Here is a 14,218-nt window from a genome sequence, read left to right as displayed (position 1 = left end):
GTAAACTGAAGGTTACTTATCAGTCCCCAAAGATCCTTGGCACGTACTCTCAGCTCTGTGCGGAAAGAAAGCACTTGTCTGTTGTGTGTTAAGTGGTTGGTCCTGTGATTTGTCTTTCAGAATTGGAAATAGAACAGCCATTTGGAAGATCTGGGCAGGAAGCAACAGAGCACAGCTTTGGAGCCTTCTTTAGGGAAATCGAGTTATGGATTTATGGTCCCGGTCAAGCTCAGCCCAGCCCTAGCCAGGGGCGGGCTCCGCAGCAAGAGTTCTTTCTGGTGGTGGTGGCGGCGGCGGCAGCGGCAGCGGCAGCGGCAGCAGTGACAGCGGTAGCAGAGGCAGAGGCAGCGGCAGCTTGGCCCTCTGACTCTCTTCGGTGACGGGTATTCTTGGGTGGATAATACGGATTACGTTGTTATTGCTTAAGAATACGCGTAGTCGAGGAGAGTACCAGCGGCAGGCGGGCAGCGGCCGCCCCTCCCAGCCCACCAGCTGGCCACTAAAAGCTCCCGGTTGCCAAGGTAGCACTTTTTATGTTTTCTTTTCCTCGGGTGGTTTCGTTCTGGATCTTCCTGGCTCCTCTGGTGACCCAGACCGCTTTTAGAAAGAAAAGGGGCGGGGGGGGGGGGTTGCGCGTCGGGGTGGGGGGCGGGGGGCGAGGCGGAGGAGATAGGAGGCGGAGAAAGGAAGAGGGTCTCTGAAGCCCGGGCTGTGGGGCCCTTTGAGTAGTCTCTCTCTCTCTCTCTCTCTCTCTCTCTCTCTCTCTCTCTCTCTCTCTCTCTCTCTCTCTCTCTCTCAAAGTGCGGATCTGAAAGATTCTCTAAAGTTGCAGAGGATTAAAAGGACTGGACCAGTTTAGCAGCATCTTTGAGCGCTGAGCTAGAGCAGGGGAGAGGGTCGCCCGGGGCATGCCTCAGCCAAAAGGGCGTGTCCGTGGGCGAAGGTGCCCCCCGGCAAGCTTGTCCAAGCTCGTGACTTCGCGAATCTCTGGCCTGGGGCGGAGCCGGAGCCCCACCCGCGACCGGCGGAGCTGCTCAGCAAGCAGACATGGAAACCATGCTAGGGAAGGGGCGGGGAACAGGGGGCTTGGTCCCGGTGGAACTTTCTGATTACAAGTGTTGTGGGTCTCTGAGGAACCCCTATTTTCTTTTTGGATTCTCCGCGAAGATGTGGAGAAGCAGGCTGATAATGAGATTGTTTGTACTGTGGAACAGAGCTGGAACCTTTCTGAAAGAGGCTGGGGCAGGCAGTGACTGTTCAGATGTCTAGTTTCTTTGGGACACTTCTCCAGCGCTGCCTTCCCTACCTCTGCCTTTGGAATGAGTCTCAAACATCAACAAAATCAAGCTACGTTCTCAGTCTCCGGTCTGCAGCATAGTGATGAGAGGAAGAGAAAATCCTCCACTCTTCTTGTCTGTTTATAATCTTAATGGACCATAAAGCAATGTGGATGGGTCCCCTCCTAGTGAGGAGCAAGCAGTCGCTGGCTCGATCCCTTCCATCACGCCCGGGCACTCCCGGGGCAAGCGGACTTAGCAGGAGTTTAAGGTGTTCCTTGGAGCTGGAAAATATGGTCCACTGTGGTGGAAGGCAAGGGCAGAGGCTCGAGAACTCAACCCTAGCTGTCAGCGGACCTCTTGGCTGTGCAGTTTGCTTTTCTTACTCTTTGGAGGCTGCGGGTTCCTTGGGTGGTGGTGCATCAAAGGTGGGAGGAGAAATCCTGGGACGAGAGTGATTCAGGTTCCCAGAAGGTTACCAAGCGCGGATAGACTTTAAGACCAGTTTTCCTCCCTTGCGCGTTGCTGGTTGATTTTGCTTGAGGGACTGGCTGCGAAGAAGACTGAATTCCAGAGAAGTCGAAGCTGCTGGAGAAATGAAAGCAGCTCTCTTGTAGGGTTCCCGGGACCCATTCTTAAGCTCAGCAGCTCCCAGACACTTTCTTCCTCTGGAGTATTTGCCATTCACCTTTCAGGACTTGAGGTCTCTCTACTGGGTCCTTGCCCTTAAGAGCAAGCTGAACCCCCTGAGAAACTGCAAGAACCCTGGAAAAACAGCCTTTCCCATTTAAGGTCTTCCCCCTTTTTCCAGCCCTAGATCTGTAATGATAGATCCCCATGCCAGACCTCTCTTTTCCTCTCCCTGTCCTTATGTGTCTGCCCCCTGAATGAGTCCCAAGCTATCTAGACTTATAGCACTTGTATTGTAGCTATGTTGATAAGAGGGGAAACGGGTGTGGTCCTGTTCAGACTCCTGGGAATGAGCCCATTTATCACAATGGGGTGAAGAAGCAAACAGAAGCTGTCTTTGCAGGCAGCATTCTGTCACTACTAGGAAAACTAACTATGTAACTAACATTCTTTCTTTCATTGTTCCAAGAACTGCCTTTCTTAGGGATCCATCAGTTGGTGATTAAGGGCTTTTAAATATTGTGCTCATTAAGTATCTAACCACATTCAGTGTGTCTATGGGTGTTGTTGTTTCCCTGGAAATTAAAAAAGTAGAAAGAATTGGTGTGGGCTAGCTGCTTGCTTTGCCTGGAAAGGTAGTCTCATCTGGTTGACTAAGTGTGGAAGGTTTCAGGGCAGACATAGCTGAGGGACTGGTATTGGAAGGAGAAATGGAAGATGTCATATTCCATCACTTGTTGTGGGAATAAGCAAGCTCTTTTTTGGAAAATAAGCTATTTCATTCAGTTCTTCGGCACTGGTGCTTCAGCTCATGATTGAAATCGCTTCATAAATGAATAATAAGTTTTAGAGTGGGATAATAGGAATTGAAAGAGAAGGGAGCCTTTCCCCACGTATGACAAACGAAGTGTTTTGATTTTCTTCTGATTGCGTGGTTTAAATTTTTCTCTTGAAGAATTATTTACTTATAAAAGTTTCCATTAGGTGTCAGTCTGACTGAACTGGTTTCTGTTTTAGATTATTGGGGCAGGGCCATTTCCCTAATCCAGGCATTGAAATAAAAGGGGGGGGGAATCAAATCAACCCAAACTTTATTAACTGGACATGAGTGTGATCAATTGTTTTTGTGACCAGACAGCCATTGTTTTAGATCAGAAGGCACAGTTTTTAAAATTACATCACAACTAGCCACTCAGTGCTTTTACACTATCTGTATATCTAGGCAGCAGGAAAGAAGTGCAAAGTGCTTGTTGGTGGGTTTCACATTAGAATACACAGATACTAAGTAGCCATAATCATTTTTTCCATTAAGGCCCAAGCTCCAGAAGAATAGGTACCATCTTTACAATATTTGCTTTGCCTTAAGAAATGAAGAGAACTTCTATTTCCTTAAGCAATTGTAGGTATTGCTTAGACTCTTTGTTTGCTGGATAACATCACTTCTGGTATAATTAAAAGAAATGGGAAAAAACTTACGAATGTTTCTTTCATCATTCATTTCTCTTTAAATAAGACTCCCTTAAATGCTCAAAAAAGTATAGCCTCAATGCATGGTTTGATGATGAGAGCATTGGAATCCATGATGTGTGATATCATCATCTGTGAACACTCAATTCACACTGTAATACATAATATTCATAAACAGGTGTAAGAAAGATCATCTTGCTTAATTGTCTGCTACTAAATCTCAGGTAAGGAGTCTGAAAGGCACTGGCTTTTACACGGGACTTGCTTATTTTCTCTGTGTTTATGAATTGTGTTGTGGTGTTGCTGCAAAATGTCAGGGAACTTGAACTCAGGACTAAAGATGCATAGACATGCTGATTCCTATGCTAATTCACTAAAAAGAATTTCTATTAGTGACTTTCGCAAAGTATACTATTCAGTAACTAGTTATATTCCAGGACCAAGCTATTTTCAGAAGCCATTGTCAACCCTAGAACAAATACCTGGTATACACCAGTGTGAATCTAGAACCAAAGCTCCTGACTACAGTCTAAACAAACAAAAGCATTGAGAAGGTAGCATGGTAGAAGGGGAAAATTCCATCAATTTTTTTCTTATTATATTTCATTTTGGTGATGGTAAATTTTTAACAGAAGAAATAGAAAATGGATGTGAATGTGATGGGAAGGGTAGGAAATATTTTTGTACTTTGTGTAGAACAGAAGAAAAAGATAGGCCATAGAAGAGATAACAGGAAAGTGAGGACCACAATTATTCACCATCTTCTTAACACTAAACTGCTGTAGCCATCTTTGTATTAGAAATGATAAAATACTATTTTCAGAATTCTAGAGAGTCATGCATTCTACAAAGTGAGTTTGCTTTAAAAACATTACTAATCACCTCAGAATACTTGAAGCCTTTCTTAGTTGTAGGTACTTATACAATTATAAACATAAAGGATAAATAAGTTTTAAGTAACACAGTCTTCTCCATGTGTGTGTGTGTGTGTGTGTGTGTGTGTGTGTGTGTGTGTGTGTGTGCGTGTGTGAAGATGTTTGTTTTCTCCTAGGGTACTTGTATGTTGTATCATTACTTAGAAGCCTTGAATTGAATTGACGAATGCTTCATAACACTTTGCACAATGCTGTAAAAATACACTTTTCAGCTATAAAGCATGGCAATCAATACACAAAAGTGGAAGACAAAAAGAAAAATCAAAAAGTTTTACATTTCCCTGAAAAGTGTTTTGAATTCATTAATTAGTTGATTATTGAGTAAACTAGCAATAAAAGAAACACACTATGATATTTGCATTGCTGTTCAGGTGTCATTATCTGTGACTAGTTATATTGCAAATCAGAATTCTGTTATATCCTGATCAATTATGATATAAGTTAGCTAAGAGAACCTGATCTTCAAAGGTTAAATTATTAAATTAAATATATAATTATATATTAAATATATAATGATTAAATATATAATGATATCTGTACAAGCATTTCTAAGGTATCACACTATTCCACAGTATCATAAAATATACACATAGATCAGGATCGTTGAAATCAAAAGTTTTTTCAAATCTAAAAGGCTACCCTTCCATTAATTCAATACTCAATTGTAAGAATGTAAAGCAAGCCTTGTAACATTTGTTTTGCTGCCTTGAAATTAGTCCTGAATCTCACCCGCTAAACTTCAAAATATAAAGACAGAATCATAATCTAATTAGTAATACTCTATTCTTGATTTGAATGCAGTTTGCATCACTGCATACTTCAAAGAGATGGCAAAGTATATAGCGAAGGCAACAGTTACATAATTCAAAAATAGTACATATTTACAGCTTGAATGAAAAATAGATGGTGCGATTTTTGTCACAGTTGTATGTGATTAAAAATTAATAACTTTTTAACTTTTCTTCTTATCATTGCTATCCTACATGTTAATAAGTAATTAGTGATTCCCTGTTTTCTATTGAGCATGTATGGTCTACTCCAGGACTAGCTCAAAGAAGCCACAAATTTAAAGTTACTAATTAATTAATTAATTAATATTTTATCAGAAAGTATCATTAGAAAAAATCATTTCCTACCTAATTGGAATATGTAGAATAAGTTTTTAAATTATATGGGTAGTTTTTTATAGAACCGTCAAAGCATTCATGTTATGGCATGATTCTGAACTGAGGTTTACCCACAATTTGTTTTCAGAGCTATTATTTTAACAGGCTTTGATTGTATTTACAAAGCAAAGTAAATCAAAGAATTAAGTTTAAAGTTAAGTCCTATGGAAAGCCTTCAGACTTTTCAATTCTTATCATACTTACCATAGGGAAATGGGAGATCCTATGCTAGAAATGACATTGGAGTAAAAACTAGAAAATCTTCCTCTGAACTCAGACTTTATAATGAACAAGAATCTGGTCGCAATGGCTGCTGGATCCTCATTGGCTTCTTCAGTAGACGATCTCTGCTTAGACTTTTTCAATGCCTCCCATTTCAAAGGCTTTCAGAATCCAATATAAAAAGCCAAAACCAGCCTTGTAAAACTTTTGTCTGAATCTTCCTCTTCCTTCCACATATAGACGAAATGCAGATGAATGCTTTTGCTGAGATGTTTCAGTGCTACTAAAGAAACATTTATATCAAACAAAGATTGATCCTCAAGATTTTTACTTATTATTGCTCAATTATTAAAACATGAAGCAAATGGAAAATTCCCAAAACCTTTTAACCCTGAACTTGACATTTATTCATATAAGAAAAAAGATGTTAAAAATTTTAAAGTTCATTCTAATGGGTTATCTGGAAAGTTCCCTTATCTCTGTGGTCATGTGATATGCTAGACATTCCCTGAACAATAATGGTCTCAGGAGTATTTCTGCCTAATGAGGACAAACTGCAAGCAACTTTGTTCAAATCACAAATACACATACACACACACACACACACTTTGTCATATATATATATATATATATATATATATATATATATATATATATATATATATATATATATATATACAGGGAGAGAGAGAGAGTAAGCACTCAGGTTTGTAAAACATTTATACTCTTAAAATTAATTTTATTTTTAAAAGGGAGTACAATGTTGGTAGCCTCTTATTCTGTTTGTAGGATCAATATTTGTGTGGAAAATTTAACTCAAATATTATATGACAAACATTTGTAGTAACTACTACACCATCTGACACATAGTAGGTATTCAAAAATATACATTAATTTACTGAAAGCATGTATTGTTTTTAGGATATATGTGACATATATGAGTGTGTGTGTGCGCGTGCGCACGTGTTGATATCAGTGTCATATGTTTCCCTTATCTGATAACATTGTAAAAGTAGCTATTTTATAAAATTGGCTTTGGTGTGGATTGCATTTAAGTTAAATGTTAAGATAAACTCTAATTCTCAAATTTGCTTACTAATAGCCCAAGAAAAATACTCAGTTTTCTCTGTCATATATCACCCTCATGTAATTGAAAATCTATAAAGACATTTTATTCAAACCTGAATTCTTTGATAAATTCAAAATAACATTTTAATATACTATAATGGGAAATCATTTCATGTGTCCATCACCTCTTGCATTCTATTTAAAATTAAAATGTAACTACCTGTACTATTCATAATCTTTAACTGTCAATCAATAGAAATATATATATATATCACATAGTATAATAATTATTTCTCTATAGCTTAGTGATATGTACAATTATTAAAATGTTTTTCACCACTATTTAGAAAAGCAGACTAACTACCACTTCTTTTGAAAGCTGAGACATTCCTGGGTATCCCAAACACAGTAACTATAAATTCACTCCTAATCGCAAAAAGTATGCCCGTTCTCTAAAAATGAAGACAATACACGTTGTCAGCTCTTATTTCCATCAGATCATTTACTAACTGTCCAAATGTAGGTCAATAATATTATAAAGCATGTCCATTTAAAACATTGAGGATAGATTTTAAATTTTGCACCAAGTTTTCAGTAACAACTGATTTCACTTAGCTGCCTGGGAGCAGAAACATGAGGCTCTGCAGCTATCTGTTAGTCCTTATATCAGAATGTACCCGGGTCCGTACTGATGCTGAAGACAGATATCCAAAAGCCAGCTATAGACCTGTGTGATGAACAGACAAAAAACAAAACAAAACAAAACAAAACAAACAAACAAAAAAAAAACAGAGGAAAGAGGAAGATTGTATACCCCTAACAGGATTTTGTTATCTGCGGACGTTACATTTATTGAAAGTAATATCCAATGTTACAATTTGAAGACAGTTTCACATTTGGATATGGAAATTTGTGTAGACAACAATTGAATTTGACAAGAGTTGAGGGACACAGATCATGAAAACAATATTCAAGGTGTGGACTGCCTGAAAGAATCTGCAGTTTGAGGTGACATATTTAACAAGACAAAAAGGAATTGCAGCAAAGTCTTTTATTGATAGGGTTAATAACTGCCATCACTGCACCTTAGAGAAAACATGAACTCCAGGAAACTTTAGAAGCAGTGTTTGTCTTTATTTTAATTTGATACTTCTTTTCTAGCTGCAATGGTCAGTGGCCAATCTTGGCTTTATATAATTTATTGGTGTAGAAGGAATTGCTTCATAAAGTGAGTTTAAATGACATTTAAATGTTCTTGCTGTTTTTATTTAAGCAGAAATTCACATTGGGGTGTATAGAATTTCACATCCCGTAAAATCTGAATCATCTGTATGTACAATGGCCCTAGCTTGCATGTATAAACATTCCTTCTGGCAGGATAGCTTAAAGTTTCTCAAATCCCAGGAACCATCATCTCTCTGTAAAGGCAAGCTTGGCTAAGGGAGAGTTTACATTCAAACAAAGACGTTCTATTTCAATCATTTTATTCTTACTGGAAAACATGTTATATTTAGATTACACTTTTGGTAGCAGGTAAACTAGGAAAATTTGTAAGACTGTATCAACGTATCAACAATATTTGATACAATGTGCAAGCATGTGTGTTTTATGAGTTTAGTTTTTCTACTCTGAGCAATTGGTTTAGCTCTTAGGGAGGAAGACTGTTTACTACGTAACATATGTAAAGATACAGAAGGTTGATACTCTTCTTTCTACAGTGTAACCTTCCTTTGCAGAGACACAGAATGTGCTCCTGGTTGCTCATTTTCTTCAGATGTAACTATTTCCTAGTCTCTTACCCCCACAGAATTCAAAATTTCATGAGTTTAGGATAGGCATGAAGTAACTTCACAATTTAGTTTCTATGATAAATTCTCTGCCATATAATACAACTCCCAGATTTTACTTATGAAACCCTCCTGCCATAGAACCGAAAGAACATCTTCATGGCTGCCTGGATAATATACTGAACTTGTATGCAGTTCCTTCTTGAAGCCATGCTTCTAAATACACATAATTTCCATGTGACATGTTGCTGACAACATTGCCCTTCGTAATATCTGATATAAGTTCCTATAGTATTTTATACACATCATACTTCTTACCCAATGTCATACAACTCTAAATGTGTTAATCTCACAGAACTTCTATACAGGTGTAAATGCACCAGATATTTGAAAAAATCTGTAGTGTGCTTAGATTTAAGGATTTTCAAAATCTGGGCAAATTTTATAGGCCGATTTTATTTTTAAATGGAGAAACTTCTTTTAATGGATCTATTTAAAGTTCTTCCTCCAATTGCAAGTGTTTTTACTAAATCAGCAACATTTAACCACAATAAAGTCAATGTATCAAACTTTAGAATGAAAGTGCTAGTCCAAAGATTGGACTGGTAAATATTTTGCATGTGGAGAGAATTTAAAATAAGGTTATTAGCATTGATACAATGATGTTTGCATACAAAAGAATATAAATAAAAGCATGTGACTATACATGCATGAGTGTGTGTGTGTGTGTGTGTGTGTGTGTGTGTGTCTGTGTCTGTGTGTATGTGTTTGTGTGTGCTGAGAGATTGGGTTTTGCTGATGTGGCTCCAACTGGCTTCAAATTCAAGATTCTCCTGCCTCATCATTTCAGATACTGAGATTATGGGCATGAACCACTCACCTAACTTAAAAATCCATGTTTAATGTACAATATAAAATTATAATTACTCTCCTTATGTTAGATTTTGTAGGTATTTCAAAGATTTCTTGCTGAATAAAGGGAGACAGATTGGCTCTTGGAATAGATCAGAGTCAAAATAAAATGCTCAGTTTTACAAAGTGCTTGCTTACTTCTGCTGTGCTATTTATGGCAGGTGCATGGGGCTCTGCCACAGGAAGGCATATGCAGACTACCTGCCTTGGCATTCTGGGGGCTCTGAGGGTGATTCCTCTGTATGTGGTCATCCAACTTCCAAAATTGAAGAGTTTTGTTATTATAGATAAAAGATTGCTGTCTCTGGCCAGATAACATGTCTCAAGTGGATACTCACTAGGAAAAGGTATAGAGTCAGTAGGTATAAATATATATATATACATATATATATATACGTATATATATATGTGTGTATATATATACGTATATATATATGTATATATATATATGTATATATATTGCCAAGACAAAAGAATGCTAGAAAAGTTTATTATATGATAACTGCAAATACTTATACTCATTAATTTTCTAATTTTAAAACAAATCAAAATTTAAAAATTGGGAATGTAAAGGAAAAGAAAAGAAGGAAAAGAAAGAAAGCAAGATTAATGTTCTCATCCTATTTACATTGATGCAATATTTAAAGCAACACAGTGGCCACTTTGGCTGAGAGAGTGACCACACCTAAAACAATCACGTTTCTGTGCACAAAAAGATGCTTTAGAGAGTCACGTAAATTTGCTCAAAACCAGAATATGTTAAAATGTGGAAAGGATAGCTTTCAATCCTCAAACCAGCTAATTAAGGTGCCTCTGAACAGCGTACAGTTTTAAGTTAACAGTAATTAATACAGCCAGCTTGGAACCTTGGGAAGCTAAAGCCAGTGAGTGCTTTTTGGTTCACTTGAGAGGATGCAGTTTGATTGCTGGCGCCAGTAAACAGGTTGGGAATTGTCAACATTGTAATTAGCAGCAAGTTCCTGGATTCTCAGCCTGCCAGACTAGTGGGCTGGTGCCTAGAGCAGTGGCCCCATGGGGGAGAGGGAAAAACAAAGGAAGGGAATTTGAGCAACCTTGTCATGCTCTGCCAGCATATGCCACTCGACCAATGTTGTTCTTGGCAAAGGTCTATTTTAAGACATCTAGCAGTGGTTTCCACAAAATATGAAAACTCACCATAGCAACCAAAATGGCAAGCGTCTCTAGGAACATTCTCTTGATTGGATATCAGGTCAAACTGAATTCAGAGTTATATTGCTTTATGTGTACAGTCCTCTATGCTGGGTGCACCATGTCTATTAACAGTCTGATTAAAAGGGTTAAAATCTGTTTTGGCAGCAATCCTGAACGCTCCTGCCGAAAAGCCATCAAAGACTAAGGTTATGCAAACCTTATTAACCCTTTATGCAGTACAAATAAAAAGGAAATGTCAACTTTAATACCACCGAGAATCCAATCTTCAGGATTTAAATGATAATTTATGTGTAGTATTCTTAATTTAATGCGATGTGATCATTGTGGAGAAGAGTAATCCGACTTAAAATTTTAGGAGCATTTAGACTCTCTTTAAGACTAAAAGTACATTTATAAAGTTTATATACAATATAAACAATATATATATATACACAATATTATAGGAAGGGTCTGGAAGCAGGAAAGGGAAGGGAGATATAATATTACTTTATAAATTCAACAAAAATGTCAAACATAAAAATAAAAAAATACCCAATTAAAACAAAGTTTATATACAGTTTCAGTCCAAGTGAACAATATGCCACCTCTCTATCGTGTGTGTGTGTGTGTGTGTGTGTGTGTGTGTGTGTGTGTGTGAGAGAGAGAGAGAGATAGGGCAGCAAAGAATATGTCACCTCTGGCTAGTCACAGATTAAGTCTCTTCCTACCTTGTGAAAGTACAGTAAGGAATACATTTACTTTGTAAGTTAATTTTACCTTTCAGTCCACAAAAGCTCAGGGTATTTTTTAGCAGTGCTAAAAATTCACATAGTTATCCCCCTATCTCACTACTTGAGAGCTGGTGAGATAGCTCAGTGAAGTGTTTGCTTCATCCTGGGATGGTGTGTAGTAGAGAAATGTAGTAATCCCAGTTCTGGGAAGGCTGGAATAGGTGAATTTTTGGTGATCCCTGGCCCATGAGCCCAGTCCACTGGATTAGTTCCAGGCCAATAAGAGACACTGTCACACAAAATAAGGTGGATGGTGCCTGAGGAACAGGAACGACATCCAAAGTTAATATTCAGTTTCCTCATGCATAGGCATGTGCACACACACACACAACTGTACACACATGAGCACACACACACACACACACACACACACACACACATGCACATACTCCCAAATGCTTAGAATCTTTAGAATATCCTCATTGATATTCTGTTTTCATTAAAATATGTGAAGGAAACTTCACAGAGAAAACAAGTTGGATAGAGACAAGCAAAATAGCATTCTCTACTGTAAAATCATATTAAAAAGCACATTAAGTGGATCAATGTGCTATGTTAAGCAGTTGCTATGTGGTAATTTCTCCAGGTGGATTATAAAATCTGAGCTACACACACACACACACACACACACACACACACACACACACACACACACACAGGGCTGGATAGATCTGTCACCCAGGTGTCTGGCATAATCATTTAGCAGACTCCTTTGTGGGCAGAAGGATTACTTATATGTGTTGGAAAGAGTACAGTTCCCGATCCTTCTCTCCAGCAGAAGTCACATCGGAGGGAATGAGCAACATGATTCGTATCCACTCTGAGGAAGGCTTCACAATTATTTATTATTTTCAGCGAAATTAGATGCTTACAGGTGGTCCCATAATGTGCCTCCAGGCATGCAACCTGCTGTAAAATTTTAAGTTACATTAACTTAGCAGTATGTGTCTCACTCATAACAGCAGTTCAGTGTATGTAGGAGAGAGTGGAGATGAGAACACAAAGGAAGCCTGCCCTGCTTCCAGGTTCCCCTTCTGTCTGCGGTTAAGAAGGACTTCCAAGCAGGAACACTAGGATGCTATGGTGGGCAGAGCCTGCCTGGAGGATCAGACAGTGGTGGCAAGCACAAAAACCTCATTTGCATCTTATAGGTGGTATGGTGGTTACTGTGTCAATATTTGTAAAATACAAATAGCAAAACTCTCTTTTGTGTTTCTTACCTTTTGTTTCTGAACTTAAGAAGCTCGAAGTGACTTCTGGTAAGCAAAGGAACTGTCGGTGGGAATGTTTCTATGATCTACCAGGAAAAACACTTGAGCTTTAGATATTTAAGAGGACACTGCTATTGCAAACGCTGCTCTGCCCCCACATTCTATTCTCTCTCCTGGGCATCCTGCTAAGTAGTCAGTGAGATATGAAAGTAATCCAAAACAATTTTGGCACTGAATTCCATACTTGTCCTTCCTTTCTAATGGAGCTTCTATGACTGAATGAATAGAGTTGATCACCCCTAGGTGTTTTAAGGTAAAATCTGAACTAAAGAGAAAGAAGAAACAAGGAAAGTACCTAAAACCTCTAAGTTTTTGTCCTAGCCTATAAAACTTCTCCCCAGGGTTCTAAGCAGAACAAAACACATTTTCAACCATTTCTAGACTCATCAGTATTAAATATATTACCAGTAACAGATGCTGTGACTATTTGAAAGAACACCAGTTTATCAGGCAGAGTGGTGCTCACCCTTAATCCCAGGACAAGTAGAGTAGAGACAGGCAGAGCTCTGTGAGTTTAGGGTCAGATTGGTTTACATATTGACTACCAGGCCAGCCAGAGCTACACAGTGAGACCCCCACCTCAAGGAAAAATAACGTGTGCAAAGTTGTCTATATCATTTAAGACTCCACAAGAAAACACTTTTCCATGTAGAAGCAGATTTTTGCTACAATAGTAAAGGCACAGGCAAAATAATTATACTTAGCCAATATGATGCGAATTGAGTTTATCTGCCTTAATGCAAGCACAGTTGACCTCTCCAGCCTTTGCATTTTTCAACAATCCACTCTCGTGCTGAGATTGAAGCAACTTGTGCATTCAAGAGTTAGAATGCCTTTCGGAATATATCAGTAATTATCTGCCCCACATGGTCTATTCAGGAAGCATGAATTCAGATCTTCCAACATTTATTAAGTACCTAACATATACCTGGGATTCTTTTAACTTCCAGGGTTACCGTGGAATAATGAACAGACTTTGCCCTTAAAGCATCCATGGCTTGTAAGACTTCTCAGAACCAAGCTGTTACAAGCTCTGTGGGGGATTCAAAACAATGCAAAGCCACGGCCCCCTTCCAAGGAACTTACTGTGTGCAGTTAATAGCAAATATTAAGTGGTATGGGGTGATTGTTGCTAGGGTCTCTATTCATCAACAGACACTTACACGCCATAGATACAATGAAAACAAAAGTATTTTCTAGAAACAGATTTGTCTTTTCATTTCCCTTCCAACATGCATGTGCAGTCTTTCAGAAACCAAGACAACACTAAATAAGACAAAGAGAAAGTATAACATTTTCTCTCTTGCATAAAAATCCTTATCTTTATATTAGCAGTTTTGTTATAATAACCACCTTAATTATTATAGAATCACTGCTTCTATTGATTTTATTTTTAAATCACGATTAAAGTCAGATTTAATGCAACACTGACCCAAATATTATATTCTCTGTGTAAATTCACAGTCGGAACAACTAGAACTTAGTATTAGCTATAATAATAGATACTTTCAAATAAAAG

At 38.2% G+C, this 14,218-nt stretch overlaps 1 long non-coding RNA gene across 1 annotated transcript in view; it reads left to right on the top strand.

Moving 5' to 3' along the window:
• The first annotated feature begins 407 nt into the window (after positions 1 to 407).
• The window catches only part of LOC147005463 (uncharacterized), an 83,435-nt gene continuing 69,624 nt past the window's right edge, over positions 408 to 14,218 (top strand). The window contains exon 1 of the long non-coding RNA XR_015046675.1: positions 408 to 521. This is a non-coding gene — a long non-coding RNA (uncharacterized LOC147005463). The remainder of the gene's footprint in view (positions 522 to 14,218) is intronic.

This window comes from Mus caroli, unplaced genomic scaffold (assembly GCF_978045245.1).
Source record: "Mus caroli unplaced genomic scaffold, Mus_caroli_1 scaffold_3, whole genome shotgun sequence".
Classification (NCBI taxonomy): Eukaryota; Metazoa; Chordata; class Mammalia; order Rodentia; family Muridae; genus Mus; species Mus caroli.
Note: the sequence above shows the minus strand (reverse complement) of the source record. Positions and strands in the feature narration are given on the sequence as shown.